The following is a 24,831-nucleotide window of genomic DNA, read 5'->3' as shown; positions in this document are numbered from 1 at the left end:
ATTCCTTTAACTATTTTCTTCCTGAAATATTATTTGTAGCATTTATAACCTGAAATCATGTTCTTAAGTCTCTGATCAAACATAATATGATAGGATGGATTTTGGAACCCCCTAGATCTTTCTTTAAGGGGAAAAAACACTTTATAGGTAGTAGTAGCAAAATAGTCCTGTAAAAAGAATGGAAAAGTGGTTTTTGATCAAGGCATGTGTATCACATTAAAATGAGTTATATTCTTTGATTAAAAATGCCCATGGGGAAAGAAAATCTCTTGTTAGCTTTTTTCTCGGTCCTGCAGGGATCTCAGTCAGGAAATTATTGTAAGAGAAGACATCTTAATATTGATGAGATAAATGCATTTTTGAAAATGTACACTAAACAGTCAAAGAATAGTTTATACACAATTCAAATTCCTCATTCTTTCTCCTTAGTTTTCCTTTGAGTAAATAAGGTTCTTTAATCACAGAGTCCTGTAACAGATTGAGTTCTCTATTAGATACAGGGTTAGTTGTTTTTTTGTTTTGTTTTGTTTTGTTTTGTTTTTGACAGGCAGAGTGGATAGTGAGAGAGAGAGACAGAGAGAAAGGTCTTCCTTTTGCTGTTGGCTCACCCTCCAATGGCCACCGCAGCCGGCGCGCTGCGGCCAGCACACCGTGCTGATCCGAAGGCAGGACCCAGGTGCTTCTCCTGGTCTCCCATGGGGTGTAGGGCCCAAGCACTTGGGCCATCCTCCACTGCCTTCCCAGGCCATAGCAGAGAGCTGGCCTGGAAGAGGGGCAACCAGGACAGAATCCGGCACCCGGACCGGGACTAGAACCCGGTGTGCCGGCGCCGCTAGGCGGAGGATTAGCCTGTTGAGCCATGGTGCCGGCACAGGGTTAGTTTTAAGAATGATAAAAAACATTTTACTTTAATGATAAGCTTGTTTTTCATTTATTTACCTTAATAATTCATGAAAAATTATCCTACTTCCAACATTAAAATTATTTCCCATAATACCCTGCTTAATGGAAGAAAATGTTCCTTTGATACTTAATAATAAATCTTGTTAGTAAAGAACTCTGCTGAAATCCAAAATAAACATCAAGATATCTAAAACCTTATACCCTGAGAAGGCTACATACATTTGCGGATCCTTTCATCAGTGGCATTGGTTTAAGTTCAAGCATTGGAATTACAATTGATTTTTATCTTGGTTATCAGGAATTGCTTTCATTAAGGAATGGATTAAGCATCATCTATGGATGGAATCAGGCAGCCTGCTGGGGCCAAATGTTATTGAAGTTGCATTTTGCTTAGAAAAAGGTACTTTAAAGAAAAAAAAAAAAAAAGGAAAGAAAGACTCAGGCATCTATGTTCAGTTAATTAAAGACAATTTTTTTTTCCCCAAAGCAGTTAATTTTGATTAAGGACACAGTATAAAAGTCTACTTTAAATTCCCTAACAAAGAAAATTCACATCTTTGATTCTGTGTATGTGGATAAAAAGAGTAAAAGAATGTGAAAACCTTATCTGAATGAATTGATTCAAGACACTTTTTAAAAGGCTTGAAAGGGGATAGAGAATGTTGAGCTTCAAGAAATGTGTCATTCAGAAAATATGCATTGCTCACTTAGTGCAATGCAAAGTATGAGATAAAAAGTTTTGCAAAATGTAGCCTTAGCCTTTAAGAAGCTTACAATTAACAAAAGAAATAAAATCTCTGTGTCCTTTTTAATAGAGAAAAGAGTGGGTTAAGTGTTATGATGCAAAGTGAATGTCTGTGCTGTATAAAGAAAAAAGTTTAATTTTGGCAGCCGTGATTAAAGAAAGAATTATGATTGGACTTCGATCTTGATTATGAAAGTTAGGTAAGGTTTTTGCCAACAATATATGAGGAACAGGCACTCCAATATTACAGTCATTAAAATATTAAGAAGAATATATCTGAGAATTGTTACTCACCAGGCATGAGAATGGGTATTTTATTCAATATCATTTAATCTTTTCAACAGCCCTAGGTAGTAGGTGATTTTAGCATCACAATTTTACAAACAGGGAAACAGAAATAACTGGTGGATAATTTGATCATAAAAACAGCTGAGAAATATCAGAGCTGAAGTTTAAAGTCTAACAGGGCCTCTGCTCTTAACCGTGGGTAGTGATTATTTGGCAGTTACAATGAACTACAACCCCAGAATATAGCAGCTAGGGAACATCTTATTACAGAACATGTGTCCAGTCTCTGTTCTAAGTGCCTTACATGTATTATCTCATTTTATTCTCAAAACAGGCGTCAGAGGTAATTATCACAAATGAAAAAAATAAATAAATAAAACTCAGGTATTAGGAGGTCAGATAATTTCCAATTAACTCAAGAAGCCAAAATTGAAAATCTGGATGGTCTCTCCTATTGTCCTCACTTTCAACTATTACAGTATTTTCACACTAGAGAAATACGAATAATTCTTGACAAACTGCAAAATAAAAAAAAGTTCACCAATTAAATGCATAAAATCAACTTCACTGAAGAGAGACAATAACACCAATCCTGCTAATTGCCAACATATTAACATCAAGAAAAAAATGCCCTGTGATTTGGGGTGTCAGTTGGAGACATGAAAATGAGGCAGTCGTGGGGCTAAAAGAGGCTGACCCCTGTGTAGCTGATGTGGCTGCTTGCCTACATAATAAGCATTCTTCCAGATTGGAAACAGAGGGTTCAGTACCCACAGCACAACAAGCTCATGAGCCTCACATAGATGCTGGTTCTTCTTGATCTCAAGGACCACAAGACAATGCGCAGCAATTTAGGTAGATATTTTCCATGTAGGGGGCTTGCACGATAGCTAAGGAAGCCTGAGTCTGGGGAACCTGTTTGCTTTCAAAAGTTGCAATAGCACATGAGGCCCATGAGGAAGAGGTGGAGAAGAAGAATATGATACAATAATATATTATATATAATAATGCAATACTATTCAGTCTCTTTCGACAATATTCTTGGCTTGGCTACTAGCACACTTCTTTATGAATTTGCCATTCCTCTGATTAATGTTAATGACAGAGACATGGATCAGATCCATTCAATTTTTTCTCATCTGCATTTATTTAAGGATACTACAAGCAATTTTTTAATGAGTAGGAATTAGTCTCAACCTGGTCTGCCAGGGTCCTGTACCTAGCCAGCTAAACAAATCCCTTGGACCAGCAGTGTTTATTTTAAAATGTCAGGTGGCTTTCTGTTTAACTTCCTTCACAAACTTTTTCACTTGGACAGAGGCATTAATTCAAGCACAACAGGATTTTCTTGTGGTTACCAAGGCTGCAACTTTGCCCACAAGAAAGATGTTCCATTGATCACTTCAGTAAAACCCAGAGGAAAATTTTCTGATTGGACAACTCCCAATGTAGGAAAAATTGCTGACAGGATTCACATATTTCTCCACATAGAATGTCTAAATAAATAAGGATATTCTCACTTTTTTTTTTTTTTTTAAATTTTTGACAGGCAGAGTGGACAGTAGAGGGAGATAGAGAGAAAGGTCTTCCTTTTGCCTTTGGTTCACCCTCCAATGGCCGCCGCGGTAGCGCGCTGCGGCCGGCGCACCGCGCTGTTCTGATGGCAGGAGCCAGGTGCTTCTCCTGGTCTCCCATGGGGTGCAAAGCCCAAACACTTGGGCCATCCTCCACTGCACTCCCTGGCCACAGCAGAGAGCTGGCCTGGAAGAGGGGCAGCCGGGACAGAACCGGCGCCCTGACCGGGATTAGAACCCGGTGTGAAGGATATTCTCACTTTTAAGAGATCTCTTTGGATTACTACCATTATCTGCCACTGGAATTTACTTAAAAGCTTGAAGGTCTCTATGACTGTACCCTAATGTGCAAGTCATATGTCTTCAGGAGGATTGTAATCTTCACCCAAGAACTTTAGTCTTGAAAATACTCATGGGACCGGCACTGTGGCACAGCAGGTTAATGCCCTGGCCTGAAGTGCCAGCATCCCATATGGACGCCGGTTCTAGTACCGGCTGCTCCTCTTCTGATCCAGCTCTCTGCTATGGCCTGGGAGAACAGTGGAAGATGGTTCAAGTCCTTGGGCCCCTGTACCCACATGGGAGACCTGGAAGAGGTTCCTGCCTGGGGAGTGAACCAGCGGATAGAAGACCTCTCTCTCTGTCTCTACCTCTCTCTGTAACTCTGCCTGTCAAAGAAATAAAAAATAAATCTTTAAAAAAAAAAAAGAAAATACTCATGATGTTTCTGGAGTGAGAGAGGAAAGGGTTAGAATACAAGCCAATGCTTGTATTGTGTATATCTGCACTGTGGCCTCTTTGCCAGCTAGTAGGGTTAAAAGCTCCCGAAATTCATATAAAGTAGGTTCCTGACTGTCTACTCCAGCAAACTACTGTTGGGTCTAAATCTTCTTTTCTAAAATAAAATTTCATGGGAACACAGCCATGTTCATGTATATGCATGGTGTCTGTGATTACTTTACATGTATGATAGCAGAGTTGAACAATCATAATAGGAAAATTGTAATTCCAAGCCTAAAATATTATCATCTGGCTGCTTAAGAGATTCTTTACCAACACCTATTCTCTGTAGCCAATCTGATGCTTCCTTCCAAACCTTTGGAATTAATGAGAAAAATGGAGATGTTGACAGTGATTCTACATGAGGTGAAGGGTTTATCCCCTGCTAGTCCAGTAGAGTTATTGGTAGGATTGAAGGAATGGTAATCAAACTGTGGATAGAACCACTTCTAAAGAGTGGCAGATTCAGCAGTCAGTTAAATGTAAGGCATTTATCCCTGTCTGGATCTACACCAGAGTACATTCTTTCATGAAGAATACTCTGCCCATTATTCCAAAAGACATAGATTATTAGAGGTCTCTAGAGGTTTAAGGATGTTCTGTGCCCCGTTATTGAAGTTATTCCTCTCCCTCTACCTCCAGAAAATTGGCATGTTCCATTCTAATAGATGTAATTTTACCTCTGTCTCATTCATTTCCTTTTTACTCAGAACTTTCATCCATCATGGTCAGATGATAGAGCTACAAGGATATTTTTGTTAAACTTAGAGAGACTGATGATGTCTTTCCCACTGACCTACATGGGCCATTCTAAGAGAACTTAGAAAACTGTAGATTCACTAACTGCTCATTATCTTTATGATCCAGAATCATTTTGCTCCAACCAGGGATTCCAGAAGGCTGAAATACAAGTTAAGTCCAAAATCCCATAACCTCCATTTAGCCTGGGCTGCCACCCAGGCAGGGCTGGGGAATAAGAAAGAAGCCTAGTAGCCAAGAATGGTGATACCGAAATTCTAATGACAGAAGTCTTTATAATCTCATACCACTTCCATGGGGCTCTTAACCAAGAAAGCTATCAGGATGGTATAATACCTCCCCTAGAATATTTATATTGAGTAGGATAGCTGCCTTCCCAGGGTGTACGGACCAGGACAAGGTAAAGTGAGTAGACTCAAACTTCTTTATGAACCAATGTTTGAGGAGATCGTTTCAGCACTAAACAGTACCAGAAGCCTGTACATAGTAGAGAAAGTGGAAAATCTGTGGAATGTCTTGACCATCAGGCCAGTTTTGGTGACTTCTTCAAACATCTTTCAGACTACAAATGGTTCAAAAAGCTGAAACCATGATATCAATTAGATTCAAGGTCTATAATAGTAATACCTAAGTCAGCTGATCTAACTGAAATGGTAATACCAGGAACTAAAGAAATTATGAATGCCACTATTAAATAATGTTGAGAAGTAGGCAGAGTCCCAAGAGCAATGTTCTTGGTGCAGGAGTGGATCTTGCCTGTGTGATGTGACTTTCCTTACTAGGAGATGAGTTAACTTTTAGCAGGAATCAAAATTACTGCAACCAGTGGTAGCCTCAGTAGCAGAAATCTAGAGTGCTTCACGTTATGCCAGGCTATGATTACAGGTATATTGTCTTGTGTAGTACAAGCATAGACTCAGGCAACAGTGGTGCCAATCTGGGTGGTTCTGGCTCAGTAACCAGCAGTATCTAGGTGATGTCATCAGAAAATGAACTTGGACTATGGGCTTCCACAAAATAGCCCAAGTACTGCTATGCTGGAATTCCACAGACATCCTCTGTATACTACTTTGTAGTTCTGTTTTTTTCAAACATTCATTCATTTATTTATTTGAAAGGCAGAGTGATACAGAGATGGGGGTGTGAGAGAGAGAGAGAGAGAGAAGAGAGAGACAGAAGACAGGGAGATCTTCCATCTGCTGGTTCAATGCTGGGCCCCAACTTTGTAGTTATGTTGAGAAAGGAAGCCAACAGCAAATCTGCCCACTTAGGAAAGTAGCCCTAGAAACCCCCATAAATACTATCATGTTTCAGTTCCCATTTGTTTATAAAGACCACTGTGAGTGAAAACTCTATAGAGGCAGCAATTTGCTTCAGGTATTAAATTAAAAATAAAACTCTCTTCCAAAGGTGGTATTGGATATTAGTTTACATTTGATAAAGCCAGTTTGTTAGACCCTTCCATCTTGTTTGTTGTTAAATTTAGATGACCCTCCTCAAAATTAGAGTATCTGGCCATTCATGGGTCAGATTTTCTGTTTCAATAAATTGAGTTCAATATAAAGTTAATAGCTGCTTTTCAAAATATATGTACCTGGTAGCTGGTAAATTCCAAGAAGAATCTCCAGGAGGACTGCCTCACATCTGTATGGACTCCAATTAGTTGAGTCTTCAGTCAAACCGTCAGGAATACACAGAGTCTAATGTAGTGCTCTCTCCTCATCTTGGGAGAGGGGAGAAAGAGACAAAAGCTTTCCTTTACTGCAGGAGAGATTGTGAGTTTTGTATCTGCATTAAGAAACTTTGTTGGTGAGTCTAGTCCTGATCTGTTGGGGTTTATCAGGCCCTTCTGTTGTCAGAGGTGTGACAATACTGCCATCGGGGCTGTTGGGACTGAAACTTCTGCCTGGGCATCCAACAGTACATCATTTACACTGTGAAAACTGTGGTTGCCACAGGGTGTAGGCAAGTATACTAAATTCTGAAAATAAATTACAGAGGAGTTTGTCACATTGCACTAGCATTTGTCTACCTAAAGTTATTTCTAATACGGAGAAGTTCCTTGGGTGTTTATGAAAACAGGAAAGGAAAATCATACAACATACAAATTCTTACTATATAGTCAACATCAAGAAGCAGCATTAGTAAATTAAGTTTTACATAGAACCCACCCAGAATGTGATATTAGTTCCCTCTACCTACCGTGAGCCTCCCACCAGATAGTTGAATCTGAGCACACTCTCCTCTGCCTCCAGGACTGGAGAAGTGTTGTATCCAACAAGACCATAAATGTTTGAGACCTTCCCCTACCCAAGTTTCACAGCATGTAAAGATGGGTACAAGGCAAGAATCCTCTTTATTAAAGCAGCTGATGTCAGGGTAGGGGTCCAGAGAGAGAGAGGGAACAGAAGACAAGGAGAGACCTACTGTAGAACAATAAGCAAGGTAAAAATTCTGTTGCCAGTAGCTACTACCTTGTCCACCCAAGCAAAATTCTCATAATTTAGGTCTGCCCAAAGTTCTACATCCTCCTGAGTCACAGGGTTTATTTTAGTTGAGACTGATTATTTTGTCCTTTGAACTTTGATACCTGAGGGAATCTATCTCTATGAATGCTGTGGAAAAGAAGACTTCAGATTTCCAAGTATTAGAGAATGATTGCGTTATGTTATTTCTTTGAGGGGCATTTGCTTCAGGAAAAACAAAGATGTTCATTTTAGTTTTACTGTATTTCTTTAAACATTGATTGGACTAAATGCCGGCTAATGAATTTGTACTTCGTGATCTGAAAAGCAAGCCTTCACCATGCCCTGTCAAGGAGTGCAGAATGTTTTCAATGCTGCTGTTTCCTGTTTTTGACTGTAGAGTGGAAAGAAAAATATTTTGAGGATACCTGGAAAGTTTTGAGGTGCAGTTTGTATACATCAGGAAATTAAAGCCAATGGCACTAAATTTGTTTGGACTTTATCCTGGCACCTAACCTAACACTGGCTCTGCACGTTTCTAATGCAATCTTGCTAATGTAACCAGAATTTCTATTGTAATAAGAAACTAACAGCTGCCAAAACATCAATACCACAAGCAGATAATTTTATTTTAATGAACGACCACAATTGAAAGGTTGTAAATTTGACAGGGATCTGGAGAATGGGCACAAATTGTTGTGAGGAGGAATTGTAAACTTCAGTCTTTCTTACTTTACTACTATACCAGTTGTATTGTCATCAGATATCCATTAACACTGGGGGATTTATAAGGAAAAAAAAAAAACATATTCTTTGGTCTAGAGGCTAGAAGTCCAAGATCAAGGTACCAAATCTGGTGTTTGTTGAGGACTTTCTTACTGCATTTGCACATAGTAGAAGGTGGAAAGGCAGAAATAGCATGAACACTGTGTCCTCACATGACAGAACAAGGGAGAAGGAACTCTCACCCCAAGTCCTCTATGAACCAGCATTGGTTCAGTCAGAAGAGCTGCTTCATTAAGCCCTACCTCCCAACACCATTGCACTGGGCACTGTTTCCCACACATGAATTTTTCAAGAGTCAGACACTCACAGTTACATCTACATGCATGAGAAAATGACTCCCACACATAATACTTTCATTCCAAAAATTTAGATCTGAGAAATCATCCTAAGATTAAACATAATGAATATCTATGTAGGAACAGGCTCTTGCAAAACATACCCTCTCCAAAGGATTTCAAAGTGCATTATCAATTTTTTTTATCCTGAAGCAGTGTAAAGATACATATTATCAATTATAATATCTTTATTAATGAATAAGTAACTTGCAACAAAAATTTGTAAACAATGTTGAAACAATAAATTCTAACTCTAAGTGTAGTTTGATAATAAAAGCCTAGCTCCCAGTAAAAAAGATAGGATCATTTGTATTGACAAAATATGAAAGTATGGCCAGCTAACCAAATGTTGTTAACTTAAAACCAAGGAGGAGAGAAACTTATTTTTAAAATACATTTAAACATTTTAGTCATTTTTTATTCATTTGAGTCTTTTTATAATCAGAGGACTTGTACTTCCCATCGTTCTAAAACTGATGGAGAACAGCTTTGAAATCCTTACTTATTTATACTTATATGAACATGTTGCTTTTTCAGTTTTTCATCGGAATATAGTTTTTCTATAAAAATGCTTAAATTGTCTGAAATGTGCTGAAAGACATAAATTTTAAGGAGAAGCACCTGGCTCCTGGCTTCGGATCAGCACGATGTGCCGGCCGCAGCGGCCATTGGAGGGTGAACCAACGGCAAAAAGGAAGACCTTTCTGTCTCTCTCTCTCTCTCACTATCCACTCTGCCTGTCAAAAAAAAAAAAAAAAAAAAAGAAGTGGGGCTCCTGGGAGGTGGTTCTGATTAGGTAGGATTATTGGGGCACAGTCCCATGAGTGAATATTGGTGGCTTTTTTCAAAGAAGACAAAACAGAATGCACACATGTGTGATCCCTGTCTCTTGCCATGTTTTGCCCTGTGCCACTCTACCAACACGAAGGTCATCTCCAGATGTAGTCCCTAGACCTTGGACCAGAGCTGTGAACCAAAGGAAATCTCTTTCTAATAATTCTCCCAGTGTGCTATTGTGTTATTCAGAAGAGAAAACAGACTGATACAGATACATGTTCAAAAACAAAATAAAAAGAAAGGATAGTCAAAAACATCAGAGCAAATACAAAAACTGGAACAGTACCAATAGTTTAACATACATGTAAGTGGAGAATAATCTCTGCTGATAATGAGAAAATAATAGTTGCAAAAAACCATAAAAAGGTAATATAATTCATTAGGTCATGATCTGAAGGGTGTATATTTAATTGGTATCTAAATAATATGAAGATTATTGTGAAGATGAATTCTAAACTTTAGTCTTCCTTACAGTTTTATTTACCTACCTGAAAAACATAAGTCATATTAATAGTAAGATTAAAGTTAATTAGTATCTATGTTGAATAAAGTGTGAATATGAAAACAAATAATTACTTTAAGAGAAAATGGCTTATAATTAGCCAAAATTGAATTGATGACATCAATTCACTTAGTTCCAGGCTTAATAACTGCAAATACATAAATAAACAAACGGAATGAAACTTATGCCTCCATTTGAAAAAGAGAAAGGCTTAAATAGCAAGAAACTCAACTTCCATCTTCAAAATACAGCAGAATAAAACTATACCAAACACTGAATATAAGAAAGGCGTGGGGGACCGGGAGGAGACACCTGGCTCCTGGCTTCGGATCGGCGCAGCTCTGGCCGTGGCGGCCACTTGGGGAGTGAACCAAAGGAAGGAGGACCTTTCTCTCTGTCTCTCTTCACTCTCTAAACCTGCCTGTCAAATAAAAAAAAAAAAAGAAAGGAAGTAATAAAACTGGAAGTAGGTGAAATAGAAAGCAGATAAACAATCAAGAAAACTGATGCTGTTTAAAATTATTAGTCCTCTGAAAGGATTGCATATGGAAGGGTTGTTTCTCAACATAATAAAGGCTAAATATGACAAAGTCAAGCCATCATCATACTGAATATGGAAAAGCTGAAAGCATTTTATCTAACATCTGGAAGTAGACCAGATGTTAGCTAACAGGAGAGTAGATGCCCACTCTCATCATTCTTATTCAGTGTATTACTGGAAGTTTTTACCCAGAGCAATCAGGCAAGAGATGAAAATAAAAGTCATACAAATCAGAAAGGATGAAGCCTAATTATCCCTGTTTGCAGATGATATGATTCTGTATATGGAAAAACCTAGAATCCACGAAAAGATTATTGAAAATTATAAATTCAGTAAAGTTGCAGGTTTCAAAATCAGCATGCACAATTCAATAGCATTTTTATACATTAGTACTGTATTCACTAAAAAAGAAGCCAAGAAAGCAGTCCCATTCACAATAGCTACCAAAGTACCTTGAAACAAATTTAACCAAATATAAGAAAAGACTTCTACAGCATTAGAATTGGAAAACATTGATGAAATAAATTGAAGTCAACACAAAAAAGTGGCAAAACTTCTAATGGTCATGAATTGGAAGAATTAATAATGTTAAAATGTCCCTGCTATGCAAAGCAGTTTTCATATTCAGTGAACTCTCTATCAAAATACTGATGACATTCCTTACAGATTTAGAAAAAACAGTCCTAAAATTCAGAGAGAAGCACAAAAGATCTTTAATAGCCAAAGCAGTATATGCAAAAGGAACAAAGCTCCACATATCATATATACCTAGTTTCAAGAGGTGCTACAGGGCTGTCGTAACAAAAACAGCATGGTACTGGCATAAAGACAGAAATTTAGACCAAAGGAGCATAACAAAGAGCCCATAAATAAATCCATGATGAAATCCACCCATCAGCAAGTGAAGAGGCAATAAACAGAATGTAAGAAATTTTTTTGAAAATTATTCATCTGACAATGGATTTATATCTCGAATATATAAAGAACTCCACTTAATCTTAGCCAAATGGCTGAGAAGCGATAAGATCTCAAAATTAAATAACAGAAAACAAATTTTAAGTGGCAAGTGATAGAAGACATTCAAATGGCCAACATATATATGAAAAAAAGTTCTACATCATTAGCTTTCAGGAAAATACAAATGAAAACTTAGGGAGATGCCATCTCACATTGATTAGAATGGCTATTATCAGAAAGACAAATATGAATAAATGCTGGTGATGTGGAGAAAAAGAAACTTTTGGTTGTAATGGAAATTAGTATAGCCATTAATGAGAGTAGTATAAATGTTCTTCAAAAACTAAGAGCACATCTACATCTAATTCAGTTATCCCAATTCTGACAGTATGTCCAAAGGAAATGAAATCACCATATCCAAGAGAAGCCTGCATTCCCGTGTGATCACTACACTATTCACAATTGCTAAGATATACAATCAACCTAAATGTCTATTAACAAATGAATTGATAAATAAAAATGCATTACATATACCATATCATTTGTGACAAAATGGATGGAATTTATATACATAATTATGTGCATAATGTCAAATGAAATAAGTCATACTCAGAAAGAAAAATACCACATGTTCTCTCTCACATATTAACATGTGGAAGCAAAAAAAGAGTCAATGCAAGTGTAAAATACCGCTTATTAGAAGTTGTGAAAGGTGATGTGAGAGAAAAGAGGGATGTTGGATAATGGATACCAAAACACAGTTCAAGAGAAGGAATACATTCTAGTGTTCTATATAACACATTGAGATAATTATAGTTCACAGTAATCTATTATATATCTTATGAACAAATAGATCAGTTTGAAGGATCCAAACATAAAATAAGGAAAAGGATAAGGAAATATGAGTTACTCAGATGTTAGGTGTACACATCCTAAAAATTCATTTTAATATCACACTGTAACCTATAAATATATAATATTGTTAATTTTAAAAATGTAATATGCTTAAGGAGAAGGAAATGCTAACCACCTGGATTCCATCATCACCCACTGAATATATGTGTATGAAATAATCACATTCTACCACATCAATATGTACAATTAAAATAATAGTAATAATTAAATTAAAGACATAAGAAATGAATACAACTTGAAAAGGAAGATATACAAAGTCTTAATTTCTCCATACATAATTATGTACATAGAAAACCTAATGGAATCTACCAAAATAAACCTTCTAAAACTTGTAAGCTAATGAGGAAGCTGATAGACAAAAATATGAATATTTAAAAATGGTTATATTTCCTATAGTAATACTAAAAAAAGTGAAATAATATGTTATCAGACATCTAGGAATAAATCTACAAATTTTGCAAAATGTTTATAATAAAAGCTGAAAAAATGGCCAGGAGAAATTAAAGATAACTACAATGGAAGGAGACATAGTAATAGTTTAGGAAATGTAGTATTATTAATATACCCATGTCCCATAAATTGATTTGTAGATTCATTGAAATCCCAACAAGAACTTTAGAACTTTTTAATTATTTTCTAGAATCTTCAAAAGAAATTGACAAACTAATTCCAAAACTTGGATGCATTGTATTGTCACAAGAATCTTGAAAAAAAAAAAATTGAATGAGATGTTTTACCTGATTTCAAGACATTTTTGTTATCAGCATAAGGATAAGAAAATAGATTAATGGAATATATAATAGGGTGTCTGGAACACAACCTGCATGTATACTATAAATTTATTAACCAACATGCCAAGTAATTCAGTAGAGAAGGTGTTATTCAATAGTGCTGATTAAATTGAGCATCAGTTTGAAAAGGGAACAAAAACGAAATTTTATATCTTACTAGGTACATAAGTTAATTCAAGATTTACCATGGAGGCCTGTGTTCTGGAGCAGCAGGTTGAGTAGCTACCTCCAGTGTCTGCATCCCATATGGGCACTGGTTCAAGTCCCAGCTGCTGCACTTCCAGTCCAGCTCCCAGCTAAGGTGCCTGGGAAAGCAGTGGAACATAGCTCAAGTCCTTGGGCCCCTGCCACCCAAGTGTTTATAAGAAAAACTAAATGCTATAATTAGAAATCATTAATTAGAAAGCAGATTAGATTATTATTATGACTGTGGTATACACAGATCTTAGATAGCTATCAAAAATAACCAATCTGAAAAGGAAATAATCATTCAATTTGAACTCCATAAAATGAGAACTCTGCTCATTACCAGACAGCGTTAAGAAAAGAAATAGATAAACTGCAAACCAAGGAATAAATTTCAATACATATATCTGAAAAACTCCTATAAATATGTAGAATATATAAGGGACTCAGAAAACACCCATTAAATATATATTAACACCTATAAAGCAGCATTTGAGATCAAAAACACTTAAAAATGAGAAAACAGCTTCTGCAAATAAGTCACATAAGAAGACATGTAGTGCTCACTTCAGCAGCACATATACTAAGAAGATATGTAAATGACAGACACAAGAAATATGCAACTTTATTAGTCCATAGGGAAATGCAGACTAAAACTGCAATGACATAGCAGTTTGTACCCACTAGATTGGCTGAAAGCAAAAAGACAGCGAGTACTGCGTGTAGGCAAGAATGAAGCATGACTCCAACTCTCATACTTCCCTAGTTGGAAGATGAAAACTGCAACCACTTTAGAGAGCTCTTTGGCATTTAATCAGGAAGTTAATTATCCACCTAGCATGTGATCTATTCATTCCATTCCAAAGATATGAGAATGTATTTTCACACAAATTCTTGTGTAAGAACAAGCATCCCAGTAGTATTCATTATATCCGAAATTGGAAACAACCCAAGTGCCCATCATTTTGAGAATGTTTAAATGAACTTTTGTGTAGCCACACAACAGACTAGTAGTCAGCAATAATAAAGTAATGAACCATAGAAATATGCAGTAATATTATGTTGAGTGAAAGAAGCTTGAAATAAAAATAGATTATATTACTGTCTTAAAACATTTGTACATGATGACACAAATTAAAAAGTGGTGGCATCTGAGTGTCTGGGATTGATTGTCAGAGATACAGGATCATTTCAGTGGTAATGGAAATATTCATTATCTTCTTTTGAGTGGTATTAACAGTAGAACGCAATAAGCAATCTTGAATTGAGTTCTGTTTATGGCATAGTATGTAAATTAAACTTCCATACTTCAATTTAAAAATTCCATAGTAGAACAACTCCTCACATATTTGCAGACAACAAAAAAATGTAAAGTGGAAATGGGACCAATTTGCACACAGCTACTGTAAATTTCAACTAAATGGCATAACTGGGTAACAATTATTTAAAGACTATGAAGTCATAAAGAGAGATACCAGAATTTAATTTGGTGAACACTTAGAACCTAAATTTGAAAGCATATTAATATCACTAGAAGAGCTTTTTAAAATTGGACTACCTGGGTCCTATCCCAGAATCTGGATTTCAAATTTTTGCAGAGTAGGCCAGCAACACATATATTTGTATACTCCCCAGGTAATTCTGATAGAGCCAGCTTTGTTTCTTGTTGAGGCATGGGGAAACAGCACATTTCATCATGTCTTTTATTCCACATCCCTGTTCTGTAACAGTGTTGCCTCTGCCAGGACATTTCAAGTGATACAAACTCCATTACTTTTTGAAGGACCTTTTTCACTGGGGGACAATGGACATTCTTGGTTGTCAGAAAGGTATTTTGTATATGAATTTCAAACATGTTTATTGGGTGGGTAATGTGAATAATTTTCTGCAATAATACATTAAGTAATCTCTTTTGCTTGTAATCAGTTTTCATAAGGACAGAAAATGACTATACCCACCTGAACCCACCCTAGTCTTTGCGTAAGCCCCACAAACAAGTGAGCCTTTCTCCATTTGATGTGCATTTTGGTTATTCCATCCTTACCCATGCCTTTGTACCTACTGATTCTAATTTTTCAGACTAATTTACTGACCACATGGTATGCCCTAGCTATCTTGTCACTGTGGCAAGAGTAGAGTACACTGTACCTTTTTGTAGTTTCTGCTTTTCAAAATTTATGTTTTTAATGTGTAACTCATTATATTGAGCAACCCTTCCAGTTTTGCATCATCTTCAATTCACTGAGAATGCTATTTGTGTTTCCATGCAACATGCTTTATAAGACGAAGTGTTGTCTAGTAGGTGGGTTATAGGAAAAATGTTCATGAAAGACAATTGGCAGAAGTCCAGGAAGTCTCGCTGTCAGAGAGGTCCTAACAAGGAATGAAGATGGATATTCCAATCAATGACTTGATTCCAGAATCAAGGAGTCTTAAAGTGACATAATACAGAATCCAAAAGTTATGTAACAAGGTGGCTCTCAGATTAGAAAACATTGTAAATTTTTTTAAAGGAAGGATTATGTTGGGAGAGTACTGATGAGAGAGAGTTGAGTTTCTGGGCTAGCAGAAGTGGATATAACAGATTCACTGGAATAGTACAAGCAGTTAGGTTGACCATAAAATTACCTGCTTGAGTTATTTGATTTCCCTTGCCTAGGAACAATATTGTTCCTATCAAGTAAAATGGGACAGATATATTACTGTATCAGAATAGATCCAGGTGTGGAGACTGCAAGGATACTACAAAGCCTGGGAGCTAAGCAGATTATTCAATAATGACATACACGGAGGGATTTATTGAGAGTAGTTTGATGGTCTTACCCTATCCTCATCTTAACTTCAACTCATGGCTTGGCTTCATTCTCCTGCAGGACTGCATGCATTGGTGACCTCTAGCATATCCTTATACTTAGTACCTTTGTACTAAAGAAAGATCTTTCTCTTTTTTGTCCGTACATCATACATAAGAATTTAGATTCATGTATCAAATGTCAAATCCTATTTTGGTCCTTTGCCAATCCCTGAATCAAATCATTTGGTCAGGAATATGGAGGGCTCAAAGTCACCAGCCTGAGTAACATATGACCCACTGGTGGAAAGGTAAAAATATGCACGTGTGGACACATTGTACCTTCTTTTTCAGTTTGATGAAAAAAATTAAGGAAAATATAAGAAAATGAAAATATAGCTGTTGAAGAATGCATGTACTTTTAAAGTTTAATTTTAATTTGATTTTGTTTGTTTCAGCTAAAACATATTTTCTGGCCTTATTTTGAATTTTTCATAGGATTTCAGGATTGCCTTTATTACAACAGTATTTTTGACCATAAATAAATATCTAATGTAATTTGATAAACTGTGGCTGAAAATCAGAGACCTAAATGTGCATAATGTATTGATAAAATATCTCAGCATAGAGATGGCCAAACCAGACATGATGGATACAAATACATACTTTTTAAGCATGACATTCACAAAAACGAAGAAAAAATCAACTTCAAGGGTTAACAGATGCTCTATTTATGAGCTTTTCTGCATATTGTAAACACAGATATAATGACTTCAAATTAAATGTGAATGCAGTCAAGTGACCTGCAGTACTTAGACTCTACCCTTCAAACACCACCCTTTCTTGCTAATTTAATTGCCACATGGGAGGCCCTTTTAAAATGAACATTTGATGACCATCTTCATGAATGCAATCCTGTGCATGCGAACACTTATTCCATGTGGTCTTGCTGTAGATTTAATCAAGACCCATAAAATGGACACATTTCCCTTAATTGATTGCAAATGTTTATGATTACCCTGAGGGTGTTTTCAAATGTCTAATGAGTATAATATTATTGACTTTCTCTCTAGACAGTTGCAAAGCTGTTTATTACTCATTTGGCTACTTTCCAGCTTTCAGTTCTCTGATTTACTTCAATATGCATCAATGAGCATATAATTAATCCAAGCATTTTATTAAACTGTTTCCTTTGCATTAGTACATAGCATTTTATATAGGTTAAAAAAAAAGTATATTCTTTTACTTTGGATGTGTTTTTCAGGAAAATGCCCTTAAAAATATTGATGAGCATCCTTGTGGAAGATGGCTACCCTGTAAAAATGGTGTGACCTTATGCTCAACTTGAAGTTCTTGTCAAACAGAGTATCTCGGTGATGAGTCACTCCTAATGTGTTGCATCACCTCCACATCTAATGGAGCACATTGTTATCTTTATTTTCTTTAAATACAGAGTAAGCCTAGATCACAAATGCCAAAGAAGTACTCAATAATGTCCCCCGTTCTTTGTGAAGTGAAGGTCCTTCTGAACCAAATTTTTAAAGTCACCAAAAGGTTAAAAGCCTTATTTTTCATGAACCAAGTCATTTATGGAGTATGCTTTGCTATTCACAGCCTGGAAAAATCTCTTCAGCTCAATGATTTCTCTCATGCATCCTTTTTATCTAAAGAAAGTCAAAAGTTCTAAATATTAATTTTAAAGATTGGCATTCTGTCACAATTCTAGAAACACTAAGTCTGGCTGAATGCAGCGGAAAAGTCTTCCGGCTACAACTGAGGTCTTCATTGCATTAAATAATCAGAATGATTAAATGTGCCCAAACTACTCAAAGGAGGAGGATATGAATAAAGGAAATTCAGACATGAAAATTTAGTAACAGATCTCTTTTCCAATTTAATTCAGTATTTTAAAGATGATATCGAAGCTATAAGGATCAGACTAACAGTTGCTGGTTTTGCTATATACTTGAGAACACTACTAAACTTAACTAAATCATAACCATGGTTTAGAAAATGAGTCACATTGGGGCCTGCAATTGCGGCAGTGGCAGCATCCTCAAAGTGCTAGTTCAAGTCCTGGCTGTTCTGCTTCCTATCCAGCTTGCTACTACTGCACTTAGGAAGGCAGCAGATGATGGCCTAAAAACCCAATGGTGTGGTACCTATGTGGGAGACCCAGCTAAAGTTCTTGGCTCCTGGCTTCAGCCTGGCCCAGCCCTGACTGTTGCAACCATTTGGAGAGTGAAACAGAAGCTTGAAGATCTCTTTCTCTCCCTTCCTTTCTCCTTCCTTCCTTCCTTCCTCCTTCCTTCCTTCTTCCTTCCTTCCTTCCTTCCTTCCTTCCTTCCTTCCTTCCTTCCTTCCTTTCTTTCTCTATCTCTCTCTGTCTTTTTCTCTCTCTTTCTCACTCTCTGACTCTCTTCTCTTTCTCTGTCACTCTGCTTTGCAAACAAATATTTTTTTAAAGAAAATGCATAGTATTGTTCAGAGGTTTTTTTGTTTTTTGTTTTTTTTAAAGATCTAATATGGTCTGAGTTATCATTAGCTGTTACAGATAACATCCTTCATCAGGACAGGGATTTTCGGTTGTGCTCAATACTTTGTTCCAAGTGCCTCTCTCAGAGCCTGCATGTGGTAAGCCAGGACAAGATGAGAGAGTTATTTGGACGCTGACCACGGTATGGAATGAGCAGTAATGGTGTCATATTTCTGGGTTAAGCATGACAATTTTTTGATCTCATATCTCTCATTTGCTGTATTTCTGATTTCTTTTTGGTTGGTTTAGAAATAAGTACTTATATTTATACATAAGTTCTAATATCCACTATGATTCTTGTACCCTAATCTACTTTAATATAGACCATTTTAGTAGAAATATTAAAATTAATGTTACTTTGGAGACAGAAAAAGGCTTTATTTTATATGATTTAATAAATGAACCATTAAGCTTCAATCAACCACTGCATTAGGGATGGTTGTGGTGGGAAGCTGGCCAAAGTAGGTTGCAAAATTCTAATATCAGAGACATTGAAGTTTGCTAGAAAATCAAGCTTTGAGAATGTTACATGGATCAATCTTACTTTTTATCAGCATTTTTGTTTTCTCATGGAAAATGATACCTGAAGAAAAAGAAGTAAGAATAAATCATACTTTTGACTGGGATTAATAAAATCTTGATAAGGAAGCTAACCATCACATAGACATTTGTGTTTTATGAACTGATGTGACATTTTATACACAATATTTCCTCTTATAATAAATAACAACTCAATAATTAGAACACAGAGTACTAGTTAACATGAGACTATCTAGACTTCATCTTCTTATATCTCTGGATAAGAAAAATTATTTCATTAAAAACAGTGACAATATGTTCATCTGCATTCTCCAATAACTATCCTGAAGGCAAGTAAGCTGAATAGACAAAGCAACTATCATCTCGGCAGGGTACAGAATGTTCTGGAAATACACTGTGACTTGGGAGACAAGGAACCCCTAATCTCCATAATCCTCTTAGATGATCTGTGATGCAGAGAAGGTTAAGACATTGGAGCTCTGGTTGTTGTGTGAGAAAATCTCTGGGGTTTTCCTGGGAATTTCTGATTCCATGGGACTGAGGGTGGGCTCAGAAGTCTTTATTTTCAACAGATTCTGTAGAGGATTCCAACACAACATCAAGCAGACCACAATTTGAAAAGCCCCCTCTTCTGGCACTGTGGCACAGTGGGTTAACACCCTGGCCTGAAGTGCTGCCATCCCATATGGGCACCGGTTTGAGACCTGGCTGCTCCACTTCCTGTCCAGCTCTCTGCTGTGGCCCGGGAAAGCAGTAGAAGATGGCCCAAGTGCTTGGGCCCTGCACCCGCATGGGAGACCAGGAGGAAGCACCTGGCTCCTGGCTTCGAATCACTGCAGCACACCGGTCGTAGTGGCCATGTAGGGGGTGAACCTGTGGAAGGAAGACCTTTCTCTCTGTCTCTCTCTCTCTCTCTCTCACTGTCTAACTCTGCTTGTCAAAAAAAAAAAAAAAAAGAATTCAAAAGAATTCTGTGTTACTTCTTATTGCCAGTGGAACAAATAACCTTCAAGTTTAGAGGTTATGCCACGTGGGTTGTCGTTTTCCAGGTTAGAAATCTGAGGTGGGATCTCAATGGATGAAAATCAAGGTGTCAGGAGCTCTGTGTTCTTTTCTGGTGTCTACGGAGAAAAATCTAGTTCCTTGCCTCTCCCAGCTTCTAGTGACCACTTCCCCTTCTCTCATGATCCCTTTCCCCATCTTCAAAGCCAGAGACCTAATAAGTCTCTGGAGATTCCCAAATCCTCAGCCCATTCTCCAGGAGTCAGATCTCCTTGTGTATGGCCCTTTTTCCTCTGCCTTCCAAGTTTAATGTCCTTATGATCACACTTGACCCTACCAAAGAATAAGGGGAAGTCTCCCTGTTTTAAGGTCATCTGCAGCCTTACTTCCTCTTTGCCATGTAATGCAGCATATTCATGGGTTAAAAACGTGGACATTTGAGGGAGGGTTTTTATTTTGCTTATATTTAATAATTCAGCTAATGAGCCTTCCGCAACTTGCTGTTATGCAATTACCTGGCCAGTAAAATTAATGATTGGGGACCACTGTTTATTATTAATAACGATTGGGGACCACTGTGTAACTTTCTTTTATCAATAGATAGTACCCAGTCCCACCCACAGCGTGGAAGCTCCTTGAGGTCAGGCACCGTATCCTTAGTGTTTCTATAACCCTCGAATTTAGCTCTTTGAATGCCAACTAATCAGTATACACATAATGTAGCTGAATAATTGTGGTGGTTGATTATGCTCATGTTTAATTAACGAAACCAAAGCACCCTCTGCTTTTTAATGATTCTGTTATACAAAGCAGGAAGTAGTGTGATTCCAATTCTTCTCTAGCTGGACTTACCAACTGCCACATATCATGGGTATTTACTGTCATTCTCAAGTAAGAAAAACGGTTATGGTTTAACCCCTGGATCCCAAAAGGTTACCTTGGACTTTCTGCTTGCTGTTTTTGGTAACTGGTCATGAGTGAATTTTAGGCAATCTGACCTGTCTGTGGGAGAGAGGTGGTCTCTGAATATGCAGTTATACACTACTATTAGCAATACCAGGAATTACCATGCCTTAGAACCTACACTGGATTTTCAATACACACACGCACACACACATACAGACACCCTCACTAATTTAAGCGTTGCAGACTTCTGTAAGTAAATATTTCTTCATTTGCAGATCAGGACAAAATTTCAAACAAGTCTTTCAATCATACATCTAGGAAGAGATGACCAAAAGTCCAGAGTAAGGAGACAGAGACATAATGCTGATCTTTCATCATACCACTTTTCTGACAGAATAACAATATAGATATTGCATAATTTCTGGTCAAAAATGAAAGCTAGGGCCGGCGCTGTGGCTCACTTGGTTAATCCTCCGTCTGTGGTGCTGGCATCCCATATGGGCTCCGGGTTCTAGTCCTGATTGCTCCTCTTCCAGTCCAGCTCTCTGCTATGGCCCGGGAAGGCAGTGGAGGATGGCCCAAGTGCTTGGGCCCCTGCACCTGCATGGGAGACCGGGAGGAGGCATCTGGTTCCTGGCTTCAGATCAGCACAGCGCTGGCCGTAGCAGCCATTTGGGGAGGTGAACCAGTGAAAGGAAGACCTTTCTCCCTGTCTTTCTCTCTCACTGTCTAACTCTGCCTATCAAATTAAAAAAAAAAAAAAAAGCTAAAAACTGTCATTCTTCATTAAATCAAGGCGAGGTCATTGTAAGTCATGCCAACAAGTCACTTTTAGACTTAAACTGCATTTCACTCCATCCACATGGCCATTCATTCGTGCGACTCAGATCCTCTATTTAAAGCTTAAAATACTGAAAACTGATATAGAATTAGTTAAATTCAAACCTCCTTCTGTGTTGCACCAGGTGCTACATCACCTGACCCGCCCTCTTCAGCCAACTCCTCCTGACTTTGCCACCCTGGAATTGCTTTAGATTCTCCACACAAAGAGCCTGTCACTGCTCTTCATTCTCTGCCTGAGCAATTTCTTCTCATCCCTTAGATCACAGTTTATTTCCCAGAGAAATATTCCTGGAATATTCTAGCAAGTAGATCCTCTTCTCCACCCTTTGAAGTTAGTTGTTGACTTGTTTATTGTATGTCTCAGTGTGGGGACAGGCATTCATTGTTGTATTCCTAGCGTAAAACATTGTGTGCAGATTTCAATAATCAATTTGTTGGAACTTTCTCTCAAAGTTGAGGCACGAAATTGCATTTGTATTTTATTTTTGTGATCAGAATATTTCATAGGGCATAAATGATCTGGAAACTTATGCTCTAGCCATACTATTTTTTTCCTGGGCATCTGGGATCTATTTTGATGCATTTTTTCTTTCTTTTGTCTTGTACATAGATATACATTTAAATGATTCAAAAATAACAACTTGAAATTCAAAATCAAGACTCTGCACTGATACATATTCTAAAGGCATGCTTCATTCCAGAATTTGAGAACATCCACTTAGCATGTACATAGTCCTGTCATTGTACTTCTACCTGTGTTGGCCAAGTTCCAGGAGATTTCATCCTTTTCTTAGTCCTAGTGTCAGTGTCTTACACCTTCTGTATTTTCTGACTTGGATATGTAGCAAATATCTAATACCTAAATTATGGAAACTCTTCTGCATCTTGCTCTCCTATAGCTTTTATTCTCTTAATCTGCTTTTATGCTAACTTGTTTACAATGTAATTAGGAATAAGGAATACAAGGTAAAATTTATACAGAATATCTATTTTGAAGAGTTTGAGGATCATCAGCTACCTAAATATATAATATTTATAGTAATTATTTTAAAATAAAAGTAATCATAAGAAAACCAGTTTTATTATTCATTTGTAACACTGGGGATATAAACTTTTATTATGAATAAATGCCAGTTTCTAAATTTGTAGCCATTTGTTTTTCTTGTTCTATGGGTTTATTTATTACTTTTAAATTAATTATTGCCCTTGAGAGGCATGTTTTTCATGCATGCTATCACAACCAATTAGGGATTTTGAGATATAGTCTATTCATAATAAGTCCCTAAATCCCATTTATTTCTTATCTTTCACCAATTATTTTCCCTTTAAGCTTTTTATACCAAGGTCATACAATAAAAATATGGTTTATGGTATAGTAAAACAAATCTGCTATCTTAAGATGATACTGTCCCAGGCGTATATTCCAGTCATATTTACCAGTTCAAATACCTTCTTCTATAAGATCCAGTGAGGTACCAGGAAGAACTGTTTGCAACTTTTCAGATACTTATCATTCTTAAATATTTATCAAAATGCAAATTCATAAACTGTAGCTAGACTGGATTTTACCTTATTTAAATGTGCAATGGACACTGAATACTTTATTTAATATCTTGTCAGAACTTTGCTTATTTTGTATTGGATGTGTGAATATTTTGCTGCTCATCATGCATTCAAAAAATGTTGCCCAGTATTTTCTAAAATATTAAAATCCATTTTGAAATTTTAAGGTTTTTCCATATATACTACAGTCTCCATATTCTGGAAAAGGATATTACCTTGTACCAAGTTTTTCAGAATTGAGCAAGGAAGTGGTGCTCCTGAGATCCTTTAAAGATAATTACTCAAAATTCTCTTTCTATCTAGATTATAAATGTTAAATGCAGTGATATGGTTGCCTATGCTATGAAATGTTGGTTATCTTGGTTCAGGTTCATTCGTCATTGATATTCATACTTTAGTTTCCTGCTGAAGAAAATAGGGAATGTGCTTTCTTCTCATGTTTTGCTTCAAGGAAGTGAAGCTCCTCACAACCACGTCTCTCCACCTTGTCCGAACAGTTTCCAGAGTTGAGATCACTTAGAATGCTAAGTGGATAGAAAGAAACCCATCCTAAATATAGTGATTCCCAAGCAGGTGCTTGGACTAGCAGATATCATGTGTATGTCCCTGTTCCTTATATGTGGGAGCTAAAATTAAAAAAGAAAAGAGAGAGAGAGGAAGAGAGAGAGAAATGCCTATGTGTATCTGTATTGCTGCAAATTTAGTTTTGTCAATGTTTTATACAAAGATTGTATAAAACATTATATAAACATTTTAAAAATGTTATACTACTATAGATTTAATGATATGTGGTTATTTTTACTGTATATGAAATTTACTGATATGAGTGAAATGGTCATCTTTCCATTTCATTATTTATAGACCTTGACTATATTCCTGCTAAGCTAGGTCCCTTTTATTTTTATTATAGAACTCTTTATTGAGTGGAATATTAAGCCCTAGATTGTAATGTAAATTAAAAATCTGTTATCTTAAAAACTAAAAAAGAAAACAGAGGAGAGGGAAGAGGGAAATATTATAATAGAATTGTAAAAATAATAAATAAAAGACATAGAAAAAACCCATATCTTTATCCCGTATTTACCTGTTTAGATGCAAGTCCCCACTCTATTCCTGAATCCAGTTGTCTACTAATGTATACCCTGAAAGGACCCCAGTTTAATTCCCAGCTCTAAGTTTCAGCCTTGCCTAAATCCATGTGTCCTCAGACATGATCTTTCTCTCTCTCTTTCTCTTTCTATTTCTGTCTCTCTCCTCTCCCTGTCTTTCTTCCTTTCTTGCTCTCA

General features: G+C 36.8%; 1 protein-coding gene across 2 annotated transcripts in view; it reads left to right on the top strand.

The window, feature by feature from the left end:
* GRID2 (glutamate ionotropic receptor delta type subunit 2) overlaps positions 1-24,831 on the top strand; it is a 1,547,682-nt gene that overhangs the window by 796,049 nt on the left and 726,802 nt on the right. The gene's annotated exons all lie outside the window — the stretch shown is intronic.

This window comes from Lepus europaeus, chromosome 8 (assembly GCF_033115175.1).
Source record: "Lepus europaeus isolate LE1 chromosome 8, mLepTim1.pri, whole genome shotgun sequence".
In the NCBI taxonomy this organism is placed as follows: Eukaryota; Metazoa; Chordata; class Mammalia; order Lagomorpha; family Leporidae; genus Lepus; species Lepus europaeus.
Note: the sequence above shows the minus strand (reverse complement) of the source record. Positions and strands in the feature narration are given on the sequence as shown.